Source organism: Phalacrocorax aristotelis, chromosome 5 (genome assembly GCF_949628215.1).
Source record: "Phalacrocorax aristotelis chromosome 5, bGulAri2.1, whole genome shotgun sequence".
Lineage (NCBI taxonomy): Eukaryota > Metazoa > Chordata > Aves > Suliformes > Phalacrocoracidae > Phalacrocorax > Phalacrocorax aristotelis.
The window spans coordinates 27,299,218-27,324,299 of NC_134280.1; the positions used below are offsets into that span (position 1 = coordinate 27,299,218).

General features: G+C 39.0%; 1 long non-coding RNA gene across 2 annotated transcripts in view; it reads right to left on the bottom strand.

Moving 5' to 3' along the window:
• LOC142057502 (uncharacterized) overlaps positions 1 to 25,082 on the bottom strand; it is a 146,488-nt gene that overhangs the window by 2,728 nt on the left and 118,678 nt on the right. For both annotated transcript variants that reach the window (XR_012660665.1, XR_012660666.1), the window contains 2 exons: positions 24,250 to 24,351; positions 5,253 to 5,282 (listed from right to left, as the gene is read on the bottom strand). This is a non-coding gene — a long non-coding RNA (uncharacterized LOC142057502). The remainder of the gene's footprint in view (positions 1 to 5,252; positions 5,283 to 24,249; positions 24,352 to 25,082) is intronic.

Here is a 25,082-nt window from a genome sequence, read left to right on the forward strand (position 1 = left end):
GAATAATGGATTGGAGACTTGTTTCCCTGCCTGCTTTATTAGGAAGAAGGCAGTTACATACAACTAATTCCCATTCCAGTTAATCAGTGTGACCTTTAGCATGCTGTAGAATTAAAAATTTGTGCAAAGCTCAAACTGTATGCAAAGCTGTTACAATGTGCCAGCCGTAGGATATCGCTCCACACCTCAGCTGACAGAAGAAATCGCATCCTCTGCACTTTCAATACGAGGTCAGTTAAGTGAGCTGAGCCTAACCAGCAAAGGAGGTCTGAAACAACAAAGCTGAACTTGTTTGGAAGTGGCGTGAGACACGGCTGTGCAATCCCTTCTGCCACCTTTTTTGTGGCAGCAATCTCTGCTTACAGGGTGTTAAGAAGCAACTGTGTGAGAGAGAATGAAAGAAGGAAGCTCTTACATATATACTGCTGTTTCAGAAGGATCTACTGTCTATGCTGTGAAGTCCCATCACTGTTATATTTTAATAAATGCTAGAAGATCATGGATTTACAATATTATCTCATTTTAGTACCACAGGTGGGTGACATCCATGACACTCCATCACAAATTTTATTTTTTCCAAGAAAATGCCAGCAGACTCCTAGCTTGTTTGGAAACCTCATCAAAGCAAAGCTATCCCCATGATTTCAGCAGGTAGGGACAGTCTGTCAGCTGCTTCTCATAGTAGTAAAAGATCTGCTCAGCTCCTTTTTAAAACAGGTTCCTAGTCTGTATGCTAGGATTTCCTGTCTTTTAATTTTGTGGCAATGCTGTTCTTTGACTAGCTTCTAGGACTGCAAACAATTCCTGTCCCTTCAGGCGCCTTCTGCCCTCAAAGTAATACACAGAGTAAGCATATTATTGAGAAAGGGAGGGCAAAGCAAATGCAGAATGGCATTAAAAATATCTTTTTTTACTCTCAGGTTTCGCTCATTTATGTTGTTAATGTTTATTTGAAATCATTCCTATTTAGTGCTGTGGATTGAAGCCAGAGATGGTGCTGTAGGTGCAGGTCACTCCAGTCTGTGTGAACTGGTGTTCTCCTGTCACTTCGTACTTACACACCGCAGAAGAATGCCAGTTCCTGTCCACAGTGATGAGAGTTCATAAAACAAGGTGTTACTCCACAGCCAGCCCCCTGAAGTTAGAATAAGTCTGTCTAAAATTTTGAGGCTATACCATGAATCGACTGTGTCATCATTTGGCAGCTTTAGCTTATTTAGCAACAAAAATCCCTTCTTAGCAACTAAATACCTTTCAGTTATGTTTTTGTTTCTTGGTGCTGATTTTTTTTAGCCACTATGAAGTATTTTTGTGTCTCCTGGCCTTTCAAGAAAAAAAAATATCTCTGCTTTTCTGCAGGGCTGGGACAGTAGAGCGCCCGTCATGGGGACATGATGTTCAGTGCCAGAAGGTGGGTTTGTGCCCAGAAACTGTGGGACAGGGTATGATGAATGCACTTTTCTTTTGGCCAACCTGCATTAAACTGGTGATTGTATAGCATAATGCGCTGGTTAGTGGTCTGGGGGGTTGTGTCCATATTCTTTGCTAAGTGTGCAAAGCTTATGTGATGTAATCCTTCTCTTATTGAAATCTTGATATGTAATTTTACTCAAATGTTACTCTTTATATAGAAAGGGAACATGTCTGTAAAGATATCAGAAACAAGAATATTCCATCCATACTGGAAATTCCACCTAAATTTTGTCCTGTACTAAGGACCAATGAATTAATTGTTACATGCTTCTAAAAATGTGGCTAGATGGTTAGACCATTCTTCAGCTTTGCTTTTTCAAGCTAGAAATGGAAAATATGCATTCTTCCCATAGTTCCTCTTTCACAACAGGTAAAAGAAAAAAAAGTCCCTTTTTCCTTCTGTCACTTTTCTGCTGTATTTTCATTATTATTTCATTGAGCAGAAGCAGCCACTCAAGCCTTTAACTAAAGGACAAGTTAGCATAACTATTTCTCTGCTCCTGAACTGGCATTTGGAGGTTGTGTACATCTTTCATCTCTTTGGCAATGGAGAGAGAAAGGTACTGTCTGACTAGAGCTAGTGATTGCTTGCGTGAATCTCTTGTGAGATTAAAGCACAAATACATCAGGGTAGATGGTGGATCATAATGTACTGGAAGGGACCTGACTGAATATAGTTGGCCTGATATTTAGTGGTCCTGTAACATTAAAAACTTGCATATTAATTACTCCTGAATTTCTTCAGTTTCTTGATAAATCTTATGGTCCTGATGTCATGACAGAACATCCAGATATTGGCAGAACATTGAGCACCCCTTGGAGCTCCTCGATCCTGCAGCATATCCAGCTGTGAGTTCATCTCAACAGAGGTTTAAAAACTTATAAGGTTGTTTGAAATAATTTCTTTTTCAGAGTTTAAACACAGTAACAATGCTAGGAAGACCCCCTGAAGTATTTCACAAAGAATCATAGAATCATAGAATGGTTTGGGTTGGAAGGGACCTTTAGAGGTCATCTAGTCCAACCCCTCCTGCCATAAGCAGGAACATGTTAAACTAGATCAGGTTGCTCAGAGCCCCGTCCAGCCTGACCTTGAATTTTTCTAGGGATAGGGCCTCCACAATCTCTCTGGGCAACCTGTGCCAGTGTTTCACCACCCTCATCGTAAACAACTTCTCCTTATATCCAGTCTAAATCTACCCTCCTTTAGTTTAAAACCATTACCCCTTGTCCTGTCACAATAGGCCTTGCTAAAAAGACTGTCTCCATCTTTCCTATAGTTCCCCTTTAAGTACTGAAAGGCTGCAATAAGGTCTGCCTGCAGCCTTCTCTTCTCCAGGATGAACCACCCCAACTGTCTCAGCCTGTCCTCATAGGAGAGGTGCTCCAGCCCTTGAATCATTTTTGTGGCCCTGAACTAAGCACTTCATTATATACAGAAGAGTAACATAACTGAAAAAGTCAGGAGAGTATAGTAAAAGAAAAAGTAACAAATTCTACACATAAGCGTATTTGTATTAAAATATTTAATTCCTCTGTAACAGCCAATTAGTGTTGCAGTATTAGGTTTTTTACAAAACATGTTGCCAATATTCTTTTACTGGAAGTGATATGTTTTAGTTATATTAAAGAGCAGCACTCGCTATGTGAGATCAACAGTTGTGTTCAGGGTGAAAGTGATCCAAGGATCTTCCCTGACTTCTGATTGTAGCTGGTCTAAATCCTTGCAGAGCCTTAACGCTGTCTCCTGTCTCTCATTTTAATATTTTTAATTGTAGTTCATATTGTAGCAATTGTTCCTTAATCCTACCCAGAAGACTCTCTTTTTTTTTCCTAGATCAAAGCTTCTTCTGGTGGTGTGTAATGGAAAGGTTAACACTTCAATCTAGAAAAGAAGGTATTTCAGTCAATAAATAGAGATGCACTAAATAGATAAAAACAATTACTTTGGAGTGACAGTGACAGCATGTAGTAATTCAGTATGATTTTAAACAAAATACAGAGTTTCTGTCATGTTTAAATACTGAAAACAAATGCCAAAATGTTGATGCTCCTTTGATAGTTTTACCAGTTGTAGCGTGGTTTTGAACACTGTATATTCAACAGTAAGAGCTCTTGGCCTTTTTCCACTTTACCTAGAGGCAGATGTAAGATCTGTTAATATTTTTTCCCTTTAAATTACTGTGTTATATTGTCTAAGATTTTATTGAGAGCAGTGTTATCCAGAAGAAGTCACCATAACAAGCCCCTTTAGAAGTGTGTTCATCATGTCATGAAGTGCTACATTTGATAATTATCTTTTCTTAGTGCTATAGCAGACCTTCAAATTAATAGCTATTGCAAACTATAAGCAAGCAGTAGGTGCCTGACTTAATTAATTGTGACTCTGTGTGATGTGATTTGTACCTCAGTGTTGCTTGTGCTAAAAATGGGCACTGGTTTTCCTATGCCATATGGCTGTGTTTCTCCAAAGGGCTGCCATACAGCAACTTTAGGATCTAGAATACTTTAGTGTTATTTGATGATTTAGTTACCATTATGGCCAGCAGATCAGAAGATCTGCAAGCACCAGGGCACAGCTAATGGAATAATGCCAAAGTAATCACATTATTGTTTTGATGAAGACCTCCTATAAATAATAAATAAAAAATCATTAATAGGAATACCAGAACAGATTTGCTATATGGTCTAAATAAAAATAGACTGTACAATGACATGGGTGGGATCTTCTCAAGGACAGAATCCCACTGCACTCAAAGAAGAGATTTCTTATTTTCCCCTGCAAGGTTAAATTCTAATCCCAAGCACTGCCTCCTCCCTGCAGCACTGTGGCTGTGCACAGTTCCTCCCAGCTACCCAGCGTAGGAAATTCAGCTGCTCAGCTGCTCGTAGGTTATACTTCTTTGCTGTCCTGTTACTGGTAAAGTAACTACTTCATGAAACTTCTGGGGACACCATGTCACTGACAAAAAACTGTCTGCTTCCCAGGAGTCCTGTAGATTTCATTCTCGCTGTGGGGAGGATCACATAAAATAATGACACTCTTCTCTTTTGAAAGCACAAAGCAATCATGAAGAGTGCTCACAAAAAACCTGGCGGCACTTTCTATCAATCACGTCTGTGTCCCGCTTAACAGGAGGCATTCCAGCATATCAACACACACTTCAATTTTTTATGGATTTCTAAAAATTCAACATTTTTTTCCAAAATATTCAGTTGTAAATGTCCCATCCTTTTTGATCATGGTGAAAAGACTTCTACATTATCAGGCATAAAATGCAGCATGAAACTATACACAAAAATAGTTATTTTCTTTAACATTTTGCTACAGAATGTGTGGTAAAGTCCATATCAGAAAATGTCATGTATAATAACTATCGAGTAATTAACCAATAATTATAGCAATAGTTAGAGTCACACCACGTTTTAATACCTGATGAGTATTAATTTTTTTGTTTGTTTTTAATGGGCTTTCTCCTTGAATGTTAAATTTGAAGGGAGACAGTATACTCATCTCATGGTTGGTAACTGTACTTTCTATTTTGAGTTGAGTCTTTGCAAAGTACCAAATGTTCCTATTTCCTATGAGAAGAGTTTCCAAATAAGCCTTTGGCAATGTGTCTGAACAAAGTGGGACCACTGTAGAAATAAACTGGCTTTGCGTCTCAAATCTCCATTGGGCTTATGAGGCAAAAATGACTTCAACAGAGAAAGTAGGTTAAAGCAAGGACAGACAGCATCCTCAATCAACAGAGCTGACAATAAGCACAAATACTCACCCCATTCAGTACGCTTAGGATTCAGCAGTTCTGAAAAAGGGCACAGGTCAAAAAGAATAAAATTACTATGATTTATAAAAACAAGTTCCTTAACTCTTACGTGGATGAGGCGTCCTTCAGATCTACTATGACTCAGCTTTAAACTGGGTTTACTTCAGAGATGTAATTTTAAAAATTTAATTTTATATAATCTTAAAATTTGAAAGTAGTCTGGTTTTGGACATGAACGTTTCCTGAAGACCTGATCTGATTTTCTTTTCAGTGTGTGTTCCTGCCAGTATGCATTAGTAAGTGTTTGGGTTTTTGCTGTGGTTTTTTTTAGGCATTGGATCATACGTAATTTGGTTGCATGAGAATTAATAGGAGAAAGAGTGTCTTGTTAATAGATTCTTTTTAGAATTTCTTCTTTCAGACACAGATTCTCTAGGAATTAAAATGTATTCCTATTTTTCCCTATCTAGTCAAATAGCTGTTGTTATTTTCTACCATACCAATTATTAGTAACAATATGGATTTTCCCCCCACCTCCTACCTATAGCTATAATGAGCTTTTACTTCTGGAAATCCTTTTGTAAGTTCCCTAAAATATTGTTCCACTGCTTCTCAGCTTCAGTTACGGATTACCTTGAATGTAGTTATTAATTTTTCATACTGAGGAGTTTTCATAGCTCCAAAATTTACTGATAATGCTTCTATCACTTATGTCTCATTTTCTATAGTAGCACTGTGTATCATTGTGGAAAATTAAATTCTGAGAACAGAAGCATCTTGTTTTTCTCAGCTTTCCTCCCTGCTTTTCGTAATGAAACAGTGCCCCCAAGAGCTTTTGTTTAGGAAGGGGCAGTTTAAGAAAATGAAGTCAATTAACTATTCACCGGTATATTAATCTCCAAGTATAAAAATTCTGCCAAGTATTGCAACCAGAGATGTTGGTTTGAAGGACAGTTGAAAGACAGTTTATTTTCGTTTTCTTATTTTGTGCCCACTAATAGAAAGTTAACTAAATGACAGAATTATTCTAATATTTCCAGAATGGAGATCGCTGCCTGCAGAAGACATCTTTGCTGGCATTCTGAAGACAGGGAGGATGCACTGTCTGCCGAGGCTGGGGAGCATTGCTTCTTGGTGAGGTTCTTTATTGCTGGGCTGGTTTTGTCTTTTGCCGGCTGACATCAGGACAGCTGGCAGCAGTCCAGGAGGCAGCGGGAAGCACTGTTTGTTTGTTTGTGTGTGGATAAGCAGAGAAGAAAGATGGCATGAAGTGAAGAAGAACAAAGAGAGAGTAAATAAGGAACAGCTTTAGCTACAGCAGAGTCATAAAAATAAAAATAACAAGCCTATTAGGCGTTTTCCCTAAAATACATGAAATACACATGAAAATAATAATGAATAGGCTCTAAATCTCATAGGGACAGATTTTTCTAATAACCTCAAGCAATATAATTTTTTAGAATTTTTTAAGTGTTAAGAGTCATCACTACTTTTTCCAAGTAATACACAACAGCTGATTGACAGCATCATGACTGAAAAAACTGAGGAATCATCATCACAGCATCTAGTAAAAGGAGGAATTTTTTAAAGCAAAATTTGGAAATGAAAAAATGACAGTTTATCTGTCAATGAGCCTTTACATTCAGAGAGAGCATGAGGGAAAGTGGAAGAGTAAGAGAGAAAAAGAGGTCTTGAAAACAGGAATGCATGCCACTTGGGGAAAAAAAAAACCCTTCATTAATCTTGGCATTCAATGAAGAATTGAATTCAATGTATTATTAGCACAACAGAGCACAAGAAGAAACATAAGCAAAACAAGAAAGAAAAGAAAAGGATGGGTTTTGTGGAAAGTTAATCACTGGCTTCAGTTTGCAAACTAGTTTTGTAAGTTCATTTAATGATAATCCAAAGGCGTCTGCAGATTACCCACCATATACAGACAGGACAATTTGGACTGCAGATCTTCCTGGAGAAGATGATGCTCAGTCTATTCTGACTGCTTGATAGTATATTAATGTAGTTACTGATGGAAAAAGTAGCAACTCTTATGGTTAAGTAAAAAAGGGTGTACATCAGAGTGATGCTACAAGTTTGTGCATGGGCACTAAACAGCTCTGATTAGCTCATTGCTGAGAGCAGCAAAGGAAGAGAAAGGGAGAGAAAGGAACTGGTAGCTGACAGGCTGAGCTAGGATTTGTGACAGGAACAGCCAGGAGAAGCAGCATAGCCCTTAATTTTTCCATAATGGTTGGTCTTCCCCTGGGGTATCAGACCTTACTGGAAAGGAAAGCAAAGATTCCTATCAAGGAGCTCCACACCAATGAAAACTATTTCAAAACAATTTAAGAGGAAAGGTAAGAGCATCTGCCTTACACAGCAGTTACCCCATACAGCAGCGACAAATTAAAATTCATGAAATGGAAAGGAAGAACTCCCTGTCCTGGCAGAGTCTCCCTGTCAGTCCCATATAACAGTCACTCACAGATGAGCTTTGCAGCATGCTGTGATGTTTAGCAATACAGGCTATTTCACTCCAAAACTGAGGAGCTGGGAGCGTGTAAGAGCAAGGCTATCAAAGTCACACGTTCATGCACTTCAGCTGATTTTCCACTGCCCAGCTGAGGCACCTTCTGGCTTCAGCAGGGTCCTCTGCCACCTGCTGAACCGGTGAACCCCAAGCTTTGCACACTCTCTTTTTACTCACTGCTGATTCAAGAGAGCTGCCTCCTCCACAAAGAAAATTTGTTCCCCTCCAATATTTCTTATACCACCTTGGTGCCCTAATATTGTGTAACCCTGAAAAATGTCTACGACAAGCAGAATTTTGGGTAGTTCTATGTCTGTCTCTCCATCCCATTGCATGGATTGCCATAAGTTTAAATTTATAAATGAAATTAGAAAACATGCATATGCAAATAATTACTTTAAATAATTTTCAATAACCTGTCACAGGAACAGCTCAGGACTTCATCTACCACAGAAGTAGGAAGTTTAGATAGTAAGCATGGTCTCCCACAACAGCCTGCTAATAGCTCTCTTTAGCAGAGTGATCTGTTTTTCTCAGGTGTATCTCGATTTAAACAATAGATGATTTCCAGCCAGGTCCTAGGCCGCTGAGAGCTTTCAAGATCAAAGCCAGCACCTTGAAATCTACCTGGACACTATACAGAGCATTTCAGACTGATAAATAAGTGTAAAAGGCTTGTGATGGGATAAGATCTGTGCCAAAGCAGTAATGTAGTAAACTAGATGATGTTCAGATCAAGTATGCAGCTGGCCAGATGTGGTTATTTCTGAGTTGTGCAGATCTGTGTGAATGAAGATACGTATGAAAAAGTACTATAAAACACACAAGAAATAAATCATAGCATTCCTAGGTACACCCGAGTTCCAAAGAATAAAACTATGCTCTTGGTCGTGGGAGCAGCAGCCCCGGAATTAAGCTTAACTCTGTTTGTGACACATTGCTTTGTTCTCTGAATAGATGTCTAGATTCTGCAGCTTCCCTCAGCTTTGTTACACATTCGCTAAATATTTTTACATGGGAATTATAAACTCAGTGGATTTATTTTGTTCTGATTAAAAATCTGACAAATTTCTGAGCTTTAGGAAATATTTCACTATCTAAAATTTATAGATATAAAAATAACTCGATGCATTTATTTTCTAGCATTCAAAATCCAGCATTTGCCTTTATCTGGATGTTTGTTCTTCTTAGCATTAACCCAGTCAGATATGAAACTTGACCAGGTATGAGTATGGCATTTCCTTTCTCAGTACAACAAATAGTTCTGCAAATTTCTTGCCCTTGACAACTGTAGTCAACATTTGCCGGCATGAGTTGCCAAGACCAAAACGTGATCTCACACAGCAAGTCACTTGCTGGTAGAGCAGGGATCTGCAAGCACGTAAGTAGTGTTACTCCTGCTTGAAACTACAGTATTCCAGCTTTGCTTTTGTTATTTAGTTGGACTGTGTGTAGGGGAGTGGAGGTCTGCTTTTTTTTTTAAAGGAATATTTGTAACTAACTTCCCCATCTATAGAAGTAATTTCTACTTCAAATTAGAAGTCATTTCAATTGCAGAAGCAGGCACTAATTTTTCCCTTGATTTGATTTCTATGAGACAGTAAACTTACCAAAGACAAAATGTTGTGGCAGAAAAGGAGATAATGGATGGTTTTATAACTGGGGTGGAGTGAATTTTACAAAATATGGGAGAAAGGTGACCTCTGTTCAGAAGGCTCCCTGCTCATTAGCAGATGGCTGTGGTTTAATGAGTCCACTGTGGTGCAAAGAAGGAATCAAATTAGATGTTGTGTGAAGCTGTCATTACTCTGTGTGTTTCTCTGTATAGTTCCAGCTTAAAGCATGTCATTCCTTTCATACCAGCCCCTCAGATTACTGTATCTCATCGTTTCCACATCAAAGTGCTGTCAGCACTTCTATAGTATAAAAAGGATGCAGAGATAATTTTACAATACATTCTCGTCAAACAGCATTGACTTGTACACTTGCAACATTTCTTTTTGTTCTGGGATTTGCAAAAGAAGATGCACTAAAATGAGTAGCATCTTAAAACTGAACAAAGTCAGGCACAGAAATATCTATTTAAAATTGGACCAAATCACCTCTGCAGGGATGGTGGGGATTTTAGAAAGTCAATTCTTCTCAAGTGCTGTCTGAATTATATTTGTCAGCTAGTAAGAACCATTGCGAGTGTGGAAAACATGTCCATTCCTTGAAAAGCATGGATAGTCTCTTATTTACTAGCTGAAAAAAATACGGTACCTTAAAAAGTCTTCAGTGAAATATATAGTAAGTCAGATCCCACTCCCAACACCAAAGGCATACCCTCAGCCAGTAACCAGTGTGTAGAGAGCTGGCCTTGCTGTGTTGACATTACTCTTTTATGACAAATTAACCAAAAAAAAAAAAAAAAAAAAAAGAATACAGGAAGGAAGAGTGAAAGTCAGCAGAGAGACAGAACTTTGTAGGTTTGGTTTTAACTTTGCAGGACTTCCTTTAAATCCACATTGCCAAGAAATGTGCTTTCTTCTTAGAAGCTCATTATGTAGCTATGCATATGTAATCTCTAAATGTTTCACATGGTATTTCCTAGCCATGTTTGTCATTTGCCAGCATCTATATAAGAGGTTGTCACAGAACTGAGTAATGATAGGATGGGGGAACAGAAATGTGAAAAGCTGATAGATGAACTTCAAACGGGAAGGCAGCCTGTGTGTTGGCAAGCAGACAAGCAATTTGATGGGGTTCATCTGCCCATCTCCCTTTTTAGGTATTCTCAACGGCTGGGATTAGAGTGGTATGATGTAGGACTTTGCCTCTTTCCCTGATGGAAGGACAAAGGTGTTGGATCTTACTATGTCATTGGTGATGAACTGTGCTTACTACAGTCAGTCTTTCCAAAATGAATAACAGACTTAGGTTTTCTGATGTTCCTCCTGCTGCTTCTACATCGACACGTAATAATGTAGCAAGCTCTGGAGTTTTAGGTGGATGTGGTGTATCATTCTCAGGAAGACCTCGGGATCTCTGCCATGTGATGGCAGTTGAAGGCGATGCAACACAGAGGAAGAATTCTGGACAGGACAAAACTATGTACTGCCTCAGAAAGGATAAGACTTGGTTAGCAGGTAGGAACTGCATGTTTCTTTCACAGAGAAATTCTAGAATTTTGGCTTTATCTCAAATTTCAAATAATTCAGACTTTTTTTTACAATAGTAAATAGAACTACAAATCAATAAATAATTACCGAAGTGTTGCATTTCATTTTCAAGGTTATAATACACTATTCAAAGAATTTTTTTTCAAAATAAAAAAGCAAAGCATTACTGTGAAGTAAGGTGAGCACGTTCACATGAAAGCATAAAGTTCAGTGAGAGAAAGAGAAAAGTGAATATTTTGATAACTCATTTTTTTGAACTTGATAGAAAAAAGATTTTTAAATCATGGGAATGAAAGTTTAGATCTATATATAGTATATTTGTCAGATCCATCTCTATCTAAATACTGTTCACCTTTGTCTCGGAATTACAAAAGATTTGCACTCAAAACTATTTCTTCCTTCCCCAGTCATCCTTTGTTCCATTATCTTATCGGATATGACTGTCAGTAGTGTTTCCTTGGCTCTTCATGAATGCAAAAGGACAAATACCTAATGTTTCATCTTACACAGAGGTCACAAACTGATCCCAGTTACATCAGTGTGAATCTGGAGGAACTCAGCTGACCTCAATGGACTTACTCACGCCTGAAATCAATTATTACTCTGGTGTAAGTGAGATAGAGCCTAGTTCATCGGCCCAGTTCTGGCATTGAGATGCAAATGGCAACTGCTGGGAACGGGGGGGGGGGGGGGGGAGCATTGCCCAGGCATCTCGGAGGCAGCCCTGGCCACGCAGTGCTCGTTGGCACTACTCGTGAAGAACAGGCAAGCAACAATGCCGGGGCGTGCCTGGGTGCAGCACCCCGTGTAGCTACAAGGTCAAGGAGCGAACAAGGGAGAGATTCAATAGAAGGCGGTAATTGTTATGCAGCCATGCAAGAATGGAAACAAAATGCAGCTTAAATACTCCTCCCCCAGCCCAGCCCCTGTGATTATGCTTCCAATAAGCACAGTGGTAGCTGTGGTGCCCGTTCTTCTATTTCAGTCTCTGGCATCTGCGGGCACTGGCGCTGAAGCAGACCCCAGCAGGATGCCTGGAAGGCAGTGCTGTGCCAGGCTAGTGATGGGCTACGTCAGTTTATCTAAACTGATGCTTCCTGACACCTACCCTGTGAGAGCCACCTTGTAGGAACAGGCTGCAAACACACACCATGAAGTCCCTTTCCATCTCCTTCCTGTGTCTTACCTCCTACTGCCAACCAACAAGCAATTAAGAAGATGACGTAATATATTGTACCAGTTTAAAAATTACACTTTCCACCCCATGTGTGTCATTACATCACTTTTTACACAGAGAATTTAACCCAAAATTGCACATATCTCCTATTAGTGTCTGAGTCTCAGTGGTTCTTGCAGAGGTACCCCAGTAGCACAAGACGATACTCCATGGGGTAGGGATCTGCAGAGGATCTTGGAACCTCTTCCCCAGGGAGCCTGCTCTCCGGCTTGCATTAGCTTTAATGAAAGACAGAGGTGCTTAAGAGTCTTGTTTCTTTTGTCATATCAGTATTTTCCCATATAGTGACTTTTACTCAATATAAGACAGAATAACACTGAAATAGTATCCTTGGTGACATTTATCCACTAGTGATTTTTGCCCTCTGGTTGTTGATGTAAGTAAATATGAAGAGCAAAAATATTGATTAGGCAGCTAATTCTGAAAGGAAAGAATGACGTAAAATTTAACAAGCAAACTAATCCTCCATTTCTTTTTGTTCACTTTTCATTACAATTATTTAGTGCTGTTTACTGTTCTCCATTTGTTATGCTACAATGGCAAATCTGGGAAAAAATAGTAAATAAACACATAAAACTTTGACAAGCCCCTTGATCTATGACAAGCAGAGGATAAACCCTCATTTGGAAGGGATCAACAATAAATATTAAGGAACTGCTTGATTCTTCTGAAGTTTGCTTTTTTTTTAATTCAAGTGTACAAAATACTAACTTAATTTTGTAGTAGGTTTGAACTAACATAGCTTATTCTTTGAAAATTGGGGAATTTCATCGTGGACAATATTTTATTCACTGGACTTGCCACTTTATTTTGAAAAATCTCTCTAATAGGGGAACCTTCACTTTCTTGTTCCCCGTTTAACTCCCTACTGCAAACTCATATGACTTTACAAGCTCTTGTCATACCTACCATATCAATATGCTACTACTAAAAATGAGGGTGGTTATTTTCTTCATCCATAGCACTTCTAGACAGCCTGGAACATATATATATATATAATGTTCTGCCCACTGGTTCTGTAAAAAATATTCATCATAAATACAAAAGAGAAAGCTGCCAACTCCTTTATTATCACCTCTTCACTAAGCTCTTGCAGTTAAAAGATTTAACATGGAGTATAAAGACACAAAGTTAAAACCAGTGTTTAGGCACATCCTAATTCAGTGAGAATTACATATCTTTGCCAAATACAGGCCTCAGAGCTGACAAGAATCAGGATAACAAGTAACTGCCTCTGCTCCACCCCAAAGTCCCTGAAACATCCAGAGGGGTCCCTGGGCAAAGGCTGAGGGTGGGAGGGATTTGCCACTCTACATGGCTAAAGCCCCAGACATAAGAGGGAAGATGGTTACTAGAGCCTCTGAGACCTGAAAGGTGGTTGGGGCTAATACATCAAAAAAAATGAATTTTATTCACATCAGTATTACAGAATGAAATTACATGAATTAGTAAAAAAAACATATTAAGGGCACTGAAGATAGATAGAAAGTGTTGTGTTTCTAGTTATGGGGTGCAAAAGGCTGCGTCACAGCCATGCCTGCAGTAGATGTTGTCACACTGTGGGCCATATGCTTTTAAGTTTCTCAGGAATTAATAAAGTCATGACTCTGCTTTACCCAACCTCCCCCACAGGTCAGCCAAATTACAGGGTGTGCTGCCCTAGCATGTTCTCCCACAGTGGTGATACTTTGAAAATCAAGCCTAAATACATCTTCTCACAGAGAACACATAATAATTCTACTGACAAGTATCAAGACAGACTTTGCACAGCAACTCTGAGATGCAAATATCCTAGCTGTGACTAGTGAGCTAATCAGACTGTGTAGGAGGCATACAAGTGGAATTCCAGTTTTATACATGGGCACATACTAAACAATTTTTAGTTACTATGATCTAGCTAACCTCCTTTCTGCAGAGCTTTAATCCATGAATCACCTACCAGATCTACAGCATTTATTTTCCCTTGCTAGCCACAAATCTGATACATGCCAGATTTCCAGAAATATAATTCATAATCCTTGCCATTGAGTGTATTGACCACACACAGAATTAAGCAATAGGCTGATTAGTTATTTATCTTGTAGTGGCCAGAAGTAAGAAATAAGGACTGCATTTTGGGCCTTATCCTTCCTAAGCTGCTGAGTCACCTCATTTTGTGTAGACTTGAGTGAGGAACGGGGGACAAAAGCCCCTCATGGAACGGTGCCTTTGGGGAGGAGCGTCGTCTCGTGACAGCCAGCAAAGCTATGCTGGCAGTGGGGACAGCTACTGAGCTCACTATACATCTGATATTACTCAAGTGACATTACTCAGAATATTACGTAGTGCTAGTATGTCAGAGTAGAAGGGCATTGCTGTTGCTAAATTCTGCACTTGTACTTACTGAAATAAAAGCCATAATAGATATAAAAATTCCTTTTCTCTGTTACTATGGTAATTAGGCTTAAAAGGTACTATAATAAACACAGTGAGTAATAATTATTCCATGTAAAAACAAACAAACAAACCCATTGCTCTAGTTCCCTTGAAATGGCAAGCAATTCTGACTGGAACGGGAACTATCTGCTAAGAACACTGGACTGTTATGATGAAGCTGGAGGGTGTTTGTTTTATAAAAATAAAACTAATGAATTAAGAAAACCAACATTGATATCAGCTTGCTTTACTTGAATTAGTTGCTATGAGGAATCACTGAAAAAAGAGGCTTTTACCATTTTTTTTAAACTGGAGTATGCTCATGGTATTAAAGGGTGAACATAGAAAAGCAGTGAATTGTAGAATCTTTAATCTTGACCTTCTTTTGATAACTTGGCTTTGGCATAGCCTCTGCTTTTAAATGAGAGCACTCAGTTTGTAGTGCTGGCTTAAATTCACTGTATGGCTAGCGAGCTTCAGCAGGTTTAGTGCTTCTCTACATTAGACACTAGCATTTGTATGGTGTTTTTACTCCCCAAAGAAGTAAATTATTTATACCAAACCAACCTTTTTTAACCTAGCTTCTGACAGGCTGGGATTTTTCCAATCTCAGTTGAAACTGTCTAAATAATTTATCAAGTATTCTTTCAAAGTACAATGAATTCTGAAACCTAAGAAATGTTAAATGAGATTCTTTGCCCTTCCAGTGTGAGTGGGTTACTGAGGTTAAGCTAGTATTTTCTTTGAACTTTTCTCAGTCCCTGTTTTCTCCCATTGTACAGATTCCCCTTTTTCTCTCCTACTGTCTATCTATTCATTTTCATGACATTTCCTATTTATCAGGCTTTTCCTTTGTGTTTCTGTATCTCTTGCTAACTCTTCCATTGCTGATGCCTTCCTATACCTTTTATTCTTAGTTACAGTAAGACAGCTTTCCCTTTAGATGGACCTCCAGACAGAGGAACCATTGATTTCAGTGTCCCAAGCTGTACAGTCATTATCAGTCCAGTCGATGCCCTCAGTGCCGGATTTTTCAGTCCAGCCTCAAATTTAACTGAACCTTCTCCCACCCCCATAAATAAAACAGGGATGAATGGTCTTAAGATCTTTGGTAAAGATGAGCACAAACAAGTTTGCACAGCACTTGGATCTGCCAACAATATGTAAGCTTGCAAGGACATATTTCCAGGTCGGGTATCTAGCACCCCCACCCCTCCATTTCTGTCTGGTCAAAATTTCCTCAAAGACAGACTTTTCTATAAAACTTGGAAAATTATGTCTCAAAGTACAAGTGTAAGAAGTTTATAAAAACACAAAAAAAACCGCCAAAACAACCAAAATGACTGGGACTATAAACAGAAGAAAGCAACAACAAACTAACGCAAAATGTCTTGGGCTATTCCAAATTTTCCAGCAGGTATTTTAATCCTTTTAAAATTTTGTCAAATGTTTCAGGTGGCTTCCTGTACTTCAATCAATTCATCCAGTTCTAGTCACAAAAGAACTTCCAGTTTTCTTTTCAGAATGAAGAAGTAATGAAGTAGCACTCCATACAGATTTTTATTTAGGCTCAGCAATTCAGTATTGTGCCCTTTATAAATTAATGATATAACGAACTACTGTGTTAAGATAGCTGAATTAGTATCACAGTTGAAAACCGCAGCAGAAACCTAGACTAGCAGCTACGTTTCTGTTAACTCTGCTGTATTGTAACTGTTTAAACTGAACATTACTCCTTTCAGGAAGGTATTTAATTTGAAGGTTTTAAAGCAGGTCACAAGTTACTAAAGGGAACAACAACCACAGCTACTGAAAGACAGCAAGATCTAGTAGAAAACCATTACTGAGCCACAAAAGCTGATTTTAGAGAAGCTGACCTGCATGAGTCCCCACGTCACAGAGGAAATAGTGCCCAGGCACGATCTTGTAGGAAACAGTAAGAAAAGGCAGTAGGTATATGGGTAACTCAGTAACTATCAAATGGAATAACCCCTATTTTCTTTGTCTCCTTCATTTCATTATGATGTCATACAGCATTTTTCAGAGGTCTTGCAAGGCAACTTCTTCCCTCCTCTCTGCCTTAACTTCTGTTATAGTCACAGTAAATACCTTACATAAAATGAGCATAAACTGACCAACCCACACTGCCACCTTCTGCTGTCCTAAACCCACAAACTGTGGGCTCCACTGTTTGGCCCCACTTTTTCTTGAACAAGAATGGTAGGATACGTATCAGAAATGAAAAAAAAAAACAACCCACAACAAAAAAGGGGATGCAGACAGCAAACTAACTATCAGGTAAGCTCCTTATAATTACTCTTTGTGAATTACAGGTATATTGCAAAGTTTTTATTTTATATTTGCTGAATTTTGCCATTTTCTGACTTACATTGAATTCCTTTTCTGAAGGTTTCCTTACAAAAAACTACATTCTAGCTCTAAGTCTTAAAAATGAGATTTGTTACATCATAACCTTGAGGTATTATTTCACCATATATAGTAAAAAAGATCAGTCAAGAATAAAGCTTTGATCTTAACTCAGGGAGTAACAGTTTTTCCAATATATGGCTACCATGATATTATGAAAAATACTTTTAAATGTATGTGTAAAGATCTGTTATGAGATATGCAAGTGTGCGTTATTTAATGATAGCTATTTGTAGACAATAATTTTTTAAAAGTCTACAAAATTCTAATTTCACTCCAGCATGCTAGTTTCCCTTTTATATTTGATAAAAGTGTAAAATTTAATTATGAAGAAAGCTTTGTTTGTCACGGAATAGCTAGCCCCATTACAGTATCTTTTCTTTTTACAAAACAGTGTACTTTGATCCTATGAAATAGTAAAGCTATGTTCATTAGTTCCAGCTTCCCAGTAGATGGTGCTCCAAGTACAAAAACACACATTTCAACACGTTCATAAATTTATGTGTGAATTCCTTAAACACATTATGCGTTCATTAATTTGTGGCTGTTAGTGTCCATAAAGATTGATGATACGGAGGCACAGTGGCCTATGAAAAATGTGAAAAACAGCGGTTCTTCTATTCAAAAGTTTTGGAAGCTATTGGCTAGATATTTCCCCTGGTATGCCTATGGCTGAAGCACATCATTTAACTTGAGTATTAATGGGTTTGGTCACTTGCGGTACAACAGACATGCTAACAGCATTATTTCGTCTTGCTTGCTTGGAGCTTACGCACACTGTTATTAAATGCCAAAATTTACTGTGCTCCACTCCAGTCTGGTGTAGTAATTTCAACAGCTAACTAGATATTAAAATACACCGTGTATTATATACAAATATGCACGCTCACACAGATTCACAAACTACAATACACAGATACGCACTATTGGATAACTATGCATTTAACCTGACACCTCACTCACAGATATCTTTATATAAAATATAGTAAAATACCATAAAGGAATTACTGTCGTGACAATGCTTTTCCTGTAAGGTGCTCCCTATGTGCAACATTTCTTTATAAAAGATGTAAGACAAAGTTATGAATACAGAACTGCATTGGAGAACTTGATCTGTTTGCAGTGCCAATTGTGTATAATTACTTCAGTGCTGTAATTGTTTATATTTTGTTTCATCTGTTTTAAGAAATAGCTATTTTAAAAAGTGACACATCAATCTTTCCTCATTTAAAATGGCTGAAAAAAAAATATCTCTGTAGCAAAGTTTCAACCAGAAATTTCAACTCTAAGCAAAGCCGGTCTTAAAAATGTTTTATGTATTCTAACATATAGTTGCTTCTGAATGCCTTATCAGCAACATAGCATGTTGTTCAAGCTGTGTGGAAAAACTTCTAGATTAGAGTGAGGTGGGCACACAACACAATAACAGTGTTAACTTGTTTGAAGACGCCTTCTGTTTGCATCAGTGGCAAACCTGACAGATACAAATTCTTTCAAACCCATGAATAGTTAAGGTTGAAGTGTACTAAATTAGAAGACTGATGTTTGCAGCAGAACATTGATGCGCAAGATTATTAATTGCTACTTTTATTTTCATTGGTTGATGGTGTTAAAATAATTCATTTATACATTTATCCCAGTCTCTTGGTGTAGGTGTTTTAGGTAACATGGCAATGGCAGCTTTCATGGGAGCAGACTTGGTCGCCCTGCTGTGACAGACAAGTGAATAATGCCATTTTAATCTTTCATGTATTGCCTTTCAAACTGTTTAAAATACATCCAGCTACAGACACAAAAGATATTGAAGCTCTGTTTAATAAACAATTTAACAGGTTTCTGATCTCCATTAATAAATTAAGGAATATATTTACTTATATGAATGCCTGACCTGAATGTGTAAATTTCTTTGCTTCTATATTTACTTGCTAAAAAATCCCTTAATCTTCTGGCTTGAGTTATCACTAACGAAAATCCAATAAAAGTTGTGTTTTGCGGATTTATACGGAGATTTTTTTTCTGTGTTTTTCTGCCAATGACGTGCTAACTATTTTCCATACCATCAATTTTTAATTAAAAAAATCCTTGTTTCTTGATAAAACAATACTTAGCGTACTTAAGAAATACTCTTTTATTTCCTGAAAAGCACCAGGAGGAAAGAAAAAAAGAAAAAAGTATGTTTGAACCTTTAAACAATTGTTACATGCTGTTTACACCCTGCTTCTGCCTAAAGAATGGAGACTTTTGTCAACATATGACTACACTGACTGCAGTGGTTTCAGGGCACAAGGGAAGGGCTCACATGAATCAAACAGCAATGTCTCCAGTTGCAAGAAAACATAAATCACAACCTGTGCTTCTCCATTACTGCAAATAAAGAGATTTTTTTAAATCATAACATTTGATTTTTTTCGTTTATCATTCTAGAGACTTTTCGCTTCAGATTTTAAAGATTTCTGGAACAACCATGATAGATAATTATTTTTTTAAATTAAAAATAAATCCACACTTCTAGTTCTCTTAGCTATGCTGGCAGACCTCTTCTGTGTGCTCAGCTACGTCAGCAGAAAAATGCTGTCTTTGCTTATGTGAGTCAGGAATGTGGCGGAGCTATACCAGCCAAAAAATTCCTTCTGTCAGCGTGTCTTGGATCTGTACTAGGGCCTCTGCCAGCCGGGCTAGTCTGGCATAGCTGCAGAGGCAGTAAAGACAAGCCTTCATAGCCACGCGAACTGAGGATCTATACTGACAGAGCCCAGTTTAACCTTTGAAGAACCTAAGTGATAAACAATGATCAGCAACTCCAACATATGCTTAAGCCTGAACACCTATGCTAAGGATAAAATCTAGGATTTTTGTCCTGAGGTGTGTTAACAGCTTCCCTGCAATATTAGCTGTGCACAAGCGACACTGGCATTGCAGAACCTGCCTGGTACCATCCATGCCAAAGTCCAGCCATTTTTGCAGCGCAAAGGCATGGATTTATGCTGGCTATCTTACAGCTTTCAATGGCTCTCAGACTTCTCAGTCCTAGGAAAGCTTTTTCTCATAACTTCTATTTGTCTTGCCCAGCATGGGAAAAATAAATTTTGTTAACAACTGTTCGTGTCTTCTACAAACCTGTATCTGTCAGGTATGCATCTTAAGTGGGGGGGCAGGCAGGGTAGGTCTCAGAGTCCGTCCCTGTTTGAATGGTGGGAAAGAGCAGCCAAATTAGAGCAAAGATGATGACAAGTAGAGCGAAAGAAGAAAGAAATTAGCAGTATGGCCCAGGTGGAACTGTGAATGCTGAAATTAACATCTCCCATGCTCATTTAGAATGCCTTTTGAGAAAAGGCCATTTCAAACCTTGGTTGAGGCAAAACTGAGCCTATCCCTCATTCTGGCTCACTTGTTTGAATGTAAAACATTCTTAAGCTGGTGTATGATTTTTTTTTCCACATACAAAAAAGGAGAGTGAAAAGCATCACATAAGCTCTAATACTGAGTGAAGTCTACAGCAGAGGCATGCTCCTAGGTACTTTGGGTGGGAAAGGGTGCAAAGAGGGTTAGCAAAGAGTGCAACGTCTTTTGGTTTGGCCAGTAACTCAGAGATCTGTGTTCTGAAGAGAACAGAGAAGAGAGAAAGGAGAACAAACAGGGTGTTATCCCAGCTGTACAAAAAACTACTCAAGGCACCTTTTGAATAAAGATTAGCAATAATTTTCTACATGTCTGCACAGCTCTTACCCATTCTGTTTGTAAGCTATTTTAAAACTAAGGATCAGAATAAAATATTTGAAGTTGAATTGAATTGAGCAGACAGACATTATTTTAAACTGAAATACAATGAATATCAAGAATATGGTCTCTGCATAAAATGAAAGAAAAAACCGCAGAACTAAGATTCTAACTAAAGGTTTTTTTTTAAATTCAGTTTGAATGAGCCCCCCCCATCATTCTGCAGGAAAAGGCAGAGAAAGAGAAAAATGTTTGAAAGTCAAAATTCTACTTTGCACATCTCTAATGTTTTCCTTTTTAGGATCTCTAGCGCTTTATAAGCTTAATGTGATTAACTTTATGCTCAGTAAGCAGTTCTACCCATAAAAATAGGTAGGTCTTTACAGGATTAGGGCCTCAATTTGTCTTTAAAGTGGTGAGCAGCGAATATCACTCACTGCTTTAACAGACAGAGCTGTATAAATAACAGATACTGTGATTTGCCTGAAGATCTGTCAAAATGGAAATGGTATTGGATTAACCTGAAACAAAACAAAAAAGTGCTCATATTTGCAGCAAGCTCCAAGTAAAGAAACGCAGAAAGTTAAAAAAAAATAAAGAATTAACATAATGAAACATTTCCTTTGATTCAAAAATGAAACATTTCTTTCTTAAAGCTCCTGAAATGTCATTCTTTGGAATAAAATGGAAATTATTTTAAATTACCAGTTAGAACTGAAATAATAATTCTTAGTATGTCAAACTGAAACGTCTACTTTTCTTTGTACACAGCATGACAATTTTCACATTGTAAAAAATATTCTTTGGTAGGAAGTGTTTTCTGGTCTCTGCGCTGTGCAAGGTTAAGCGGAGCTTTTGGCACATGGATGTTTATGGTAAAGCACCCTCTCTGAAAGGCTTCAGAAGGTTTTCTGAGGGCAACTGGACCTGACTTGCCTGTGTCCTTTGGCCCTTGGCATGAAGGCCTGCCTCGTTGTCTTTGGGCAAAGAAGGTGACTTTGGGCAAAGAAATACCATATACGGCTTTGATAAATGTGCCTCCATTGACAAATATATGAAAGTCATGAGAGATCATTTGCACCATCGTCATTTCACCCATTGCCTCGCCAAGAGAGCAAAGGGGCTTGGCGCGTTAGCTCTGATTAATGCCTCGCCTCGACATGCCCAGGGCCCAGCTGTCTGTCCTGGCGAAGTCCCCAGTTGTGTGCGAGCGCCGGGGCAGGAGGGGACCGGCCGCCCCAGCAGACACCCCGCGGTAACGCCTCAGGGGCGCCGAGGGGACGCGGAGGGACGCGGCTGCAGGGCTGCTGGGGCCTCCCTCCCCCTCCGCCCGGCAGGCGGCGGGCAGCCGCCGGCCCCTCCCCACGAGATGGCGGCAGGAGGTGCGGGAAGGCCCCGCAGCACGGCGCAAGGACTAAGCCTCTCCTCCGGAGGTGCCATTCTTCTCAGGCCGCGCCGCGCCGTCCCCGCCCCAGCCCCAGCCCCAGCCCCGATCCTGCCCGCTGCAGGGCAGGGGCGGCCCAGGCCCAGGGCCAGGCCTGGCGGGAGTGTGGGTCAGGGCTTGCCTGCCCCAGCATGATGCAGAGAGGCATAGGGCAAATGAGGAGTGGTACAGCTGTTTCTGCCCAAAGAAAGCATTCATTATGGCCTAGTTGTCTTGCTCGAGAGCCCTCAGCATTTGGCCTTACCATGGAGGGTGTTTAAGAGTTGGGCCTCATGCAGCTATCACTGGAGAACAAAGAAAAGACAAGGCAGCAGTGCGGATGGCCCGCTTAGGGCATGGCCTGTCAGAGGCACACACCCGTTTTGCACCACTAAGACCACCTGCCCCTCCAGGTCACAGCCACTGTAGCCTGAAGTCGCCCGACTTCTGGGTACCATAGCCCACCTAACCCTCGTACCCAGGCCAGCCCCATCCCAGGATTCACTTTCCCATTTCTGACTGTTCTTATATCTCTTGCTACACCCTTCTGCACGCTGATCCCGGAGAAAATTACTCTTTTTTGTTGTTGTTGTGTTAGTTGGGGAAAGATGTAGGACTCATCAATTTCTAATAAAAGGCCACTTAGAGGATCATAAGCAACAACCGCAGAACCACCCGCACAGGAAAGCAGCAAGAGTGCTGCTGTCAGGGATTTCGAGAGGTTTTCAGCAACTGTGTACAGAAACCAGAGTCCAGGGCTGAGAAAGTCTGAAAAGTTTCCTGAGGTCCGCTGCTAGCTTGATGGAAGAATGGATTACAAAAATAGTTTTTCAAAGAGCCATACAAAGTATATATTCAAAAAAAGATTCTTTTAATCTTAAAACTATTTAAAATTTAATTTGAAATTATGTGTGGAGCAAGCATGTGCTAAGACTTACACTTATAATTTACTGCTAAACAAAACCATGTTTAATAAGTACCCTATCCATTCTAATGAGTTAAAGTATGTTACTTTTTAAATTATATGCAGAATCGCCGAAACATTTTTAGATTTTTGTTATCTCAACATTTTATTAACAACATATATAACGTGCTACTGACTAAACATACTTTCTGTATCTTTCTTTATAACAGAGCAGATGATGGGTTCTGTTTACTTTTGGAGCTGTGAGTATTTTCAGGATGCAGAAAAGCTTTTTGCTGAATGACTTCGTGCTGCAGTTCAGCAGGAGTAGAGAGAATATGTACTTTTTTCCCAAGTAAGTCATTCATAGTAATGAGATCAATTTTGAGTTGAAAAGTACAGCCTATTTTGGTATTTCAAAATCCATTAATAAGCACAGCAAGTGAGGATAAACTCGACTAATTTCAGAAATTTGAAGGTCCCCAGCACAGGTTTGTGAGAACACTTGAACACTTGCAAACAGATGTCTCTGGGGATTTTCAAGACTACCTACAGGTCACCTTGCATCCATTGATTTCTTTGGAAGCAGGCACATGATTACCAGTGCAGTTCTGAAAAATCTCATTATGCCTCTACGGCAGATCTGGAGTCCTAAAATCTGGCTTATAGTGACAAGAAACAAGCCTCCAATTCACTAAGTGTAGTTAATACTAATATATTGCTAATATATGTTTTAATAAGTGATGCTATTGGATACATAAGGAAAAAAGGGTTTACTAACTGCATATTTTTAAAACCTCAATTTGCATATATTTTGCACTGTAATTGTACATTCAGCTTGATAGAAATTTAAAAAAAAAATCTCTCGTCTACTGAAACTGAAGATGTAGTGAACTATTTTCTAATTCAAGTTAAGGTTTCTACCATAGAATTTGAATAAATATATGTTAAACTTTCTGCTTAAGTAAACATGTGTATGAACAGTACATAGTAAGAAATACCCAGCTGGAGTAAAGGCTATGTGCAGTTGCAATTCTGAATGATTATGCACACCAGTAAGGGCAAACATTTTTAGAATAACAATGAAAAGTGCAAATGCAAACCAAGATTAAAAGCAGTTATTCAAATCAAGGCTCCATGATTCAGATCTGTGATTTATAACACACTGATTTACATGTCAATCCATCGTACTTACAGTATTTTGCTCCAATGCAATTAAGCTCACACATTGAAGACCATATAGTTGTTTTGAGCTGCAAAGATACCTTTCTAATCTCTCTGATTCCATTTTACTCATCTGTTAAGAGAGGAAAAAAAACCTTTTGTCTTTTATGGGTGAAGGTACCATGCAAATGCAAATTATATTATACAAAACGGTAATTGAAATTGTAAAGGAGCAAAGGGTTTTAATAAAATGACAATTCAAGACACATGCAAGTGTCCCTGCTTGAATGTTGACTGAAATGAGGAAAGTTAAGAGTGAATTTTAAGTGCCCATAGAAAAATTCATTGAATGTTAAGAGTAAATTAAGGAGTGCACAGGCCAAGGGACAGAGCTGCCTCAGAAATGGATAAAGAAAGAACTGAAATATTCCTTTGAGGATTTGGGACAAAGGATCTCTCAGTCCTCGATAACAGCGCAAAGCAGGTTGGGGAATAGGCTGTGGGGAACACAGGCGTAGTGACACTTCAAAAGACCCAAGAACTTGAAAAAGTTGAAATTGCAGTTAAGCGACAGATTTGGATCTGAAAAGGGAAGAAAGCAATAGTGAGCACAGCTGGATATGAACTTTGATGTTGAATTACACAAGATTTAAGAAAAATTAGGGCCTTTAGAAGAAACTGTCATTGGAAATTCTGAGGGATGACTCCAGGGCAGAGCAAGAGCCATGTTCTCATCTACACTCCCCAGCCCAAAGCAGCTGCCTGCAGCTCGGGCTGGTAGACGCTGGTCCAGGTGAGCCTGACACACATCACTGTGCAGATGCTCACAGCCTCTGGGATGCACCCACTCTGAGGTGTCTAAAT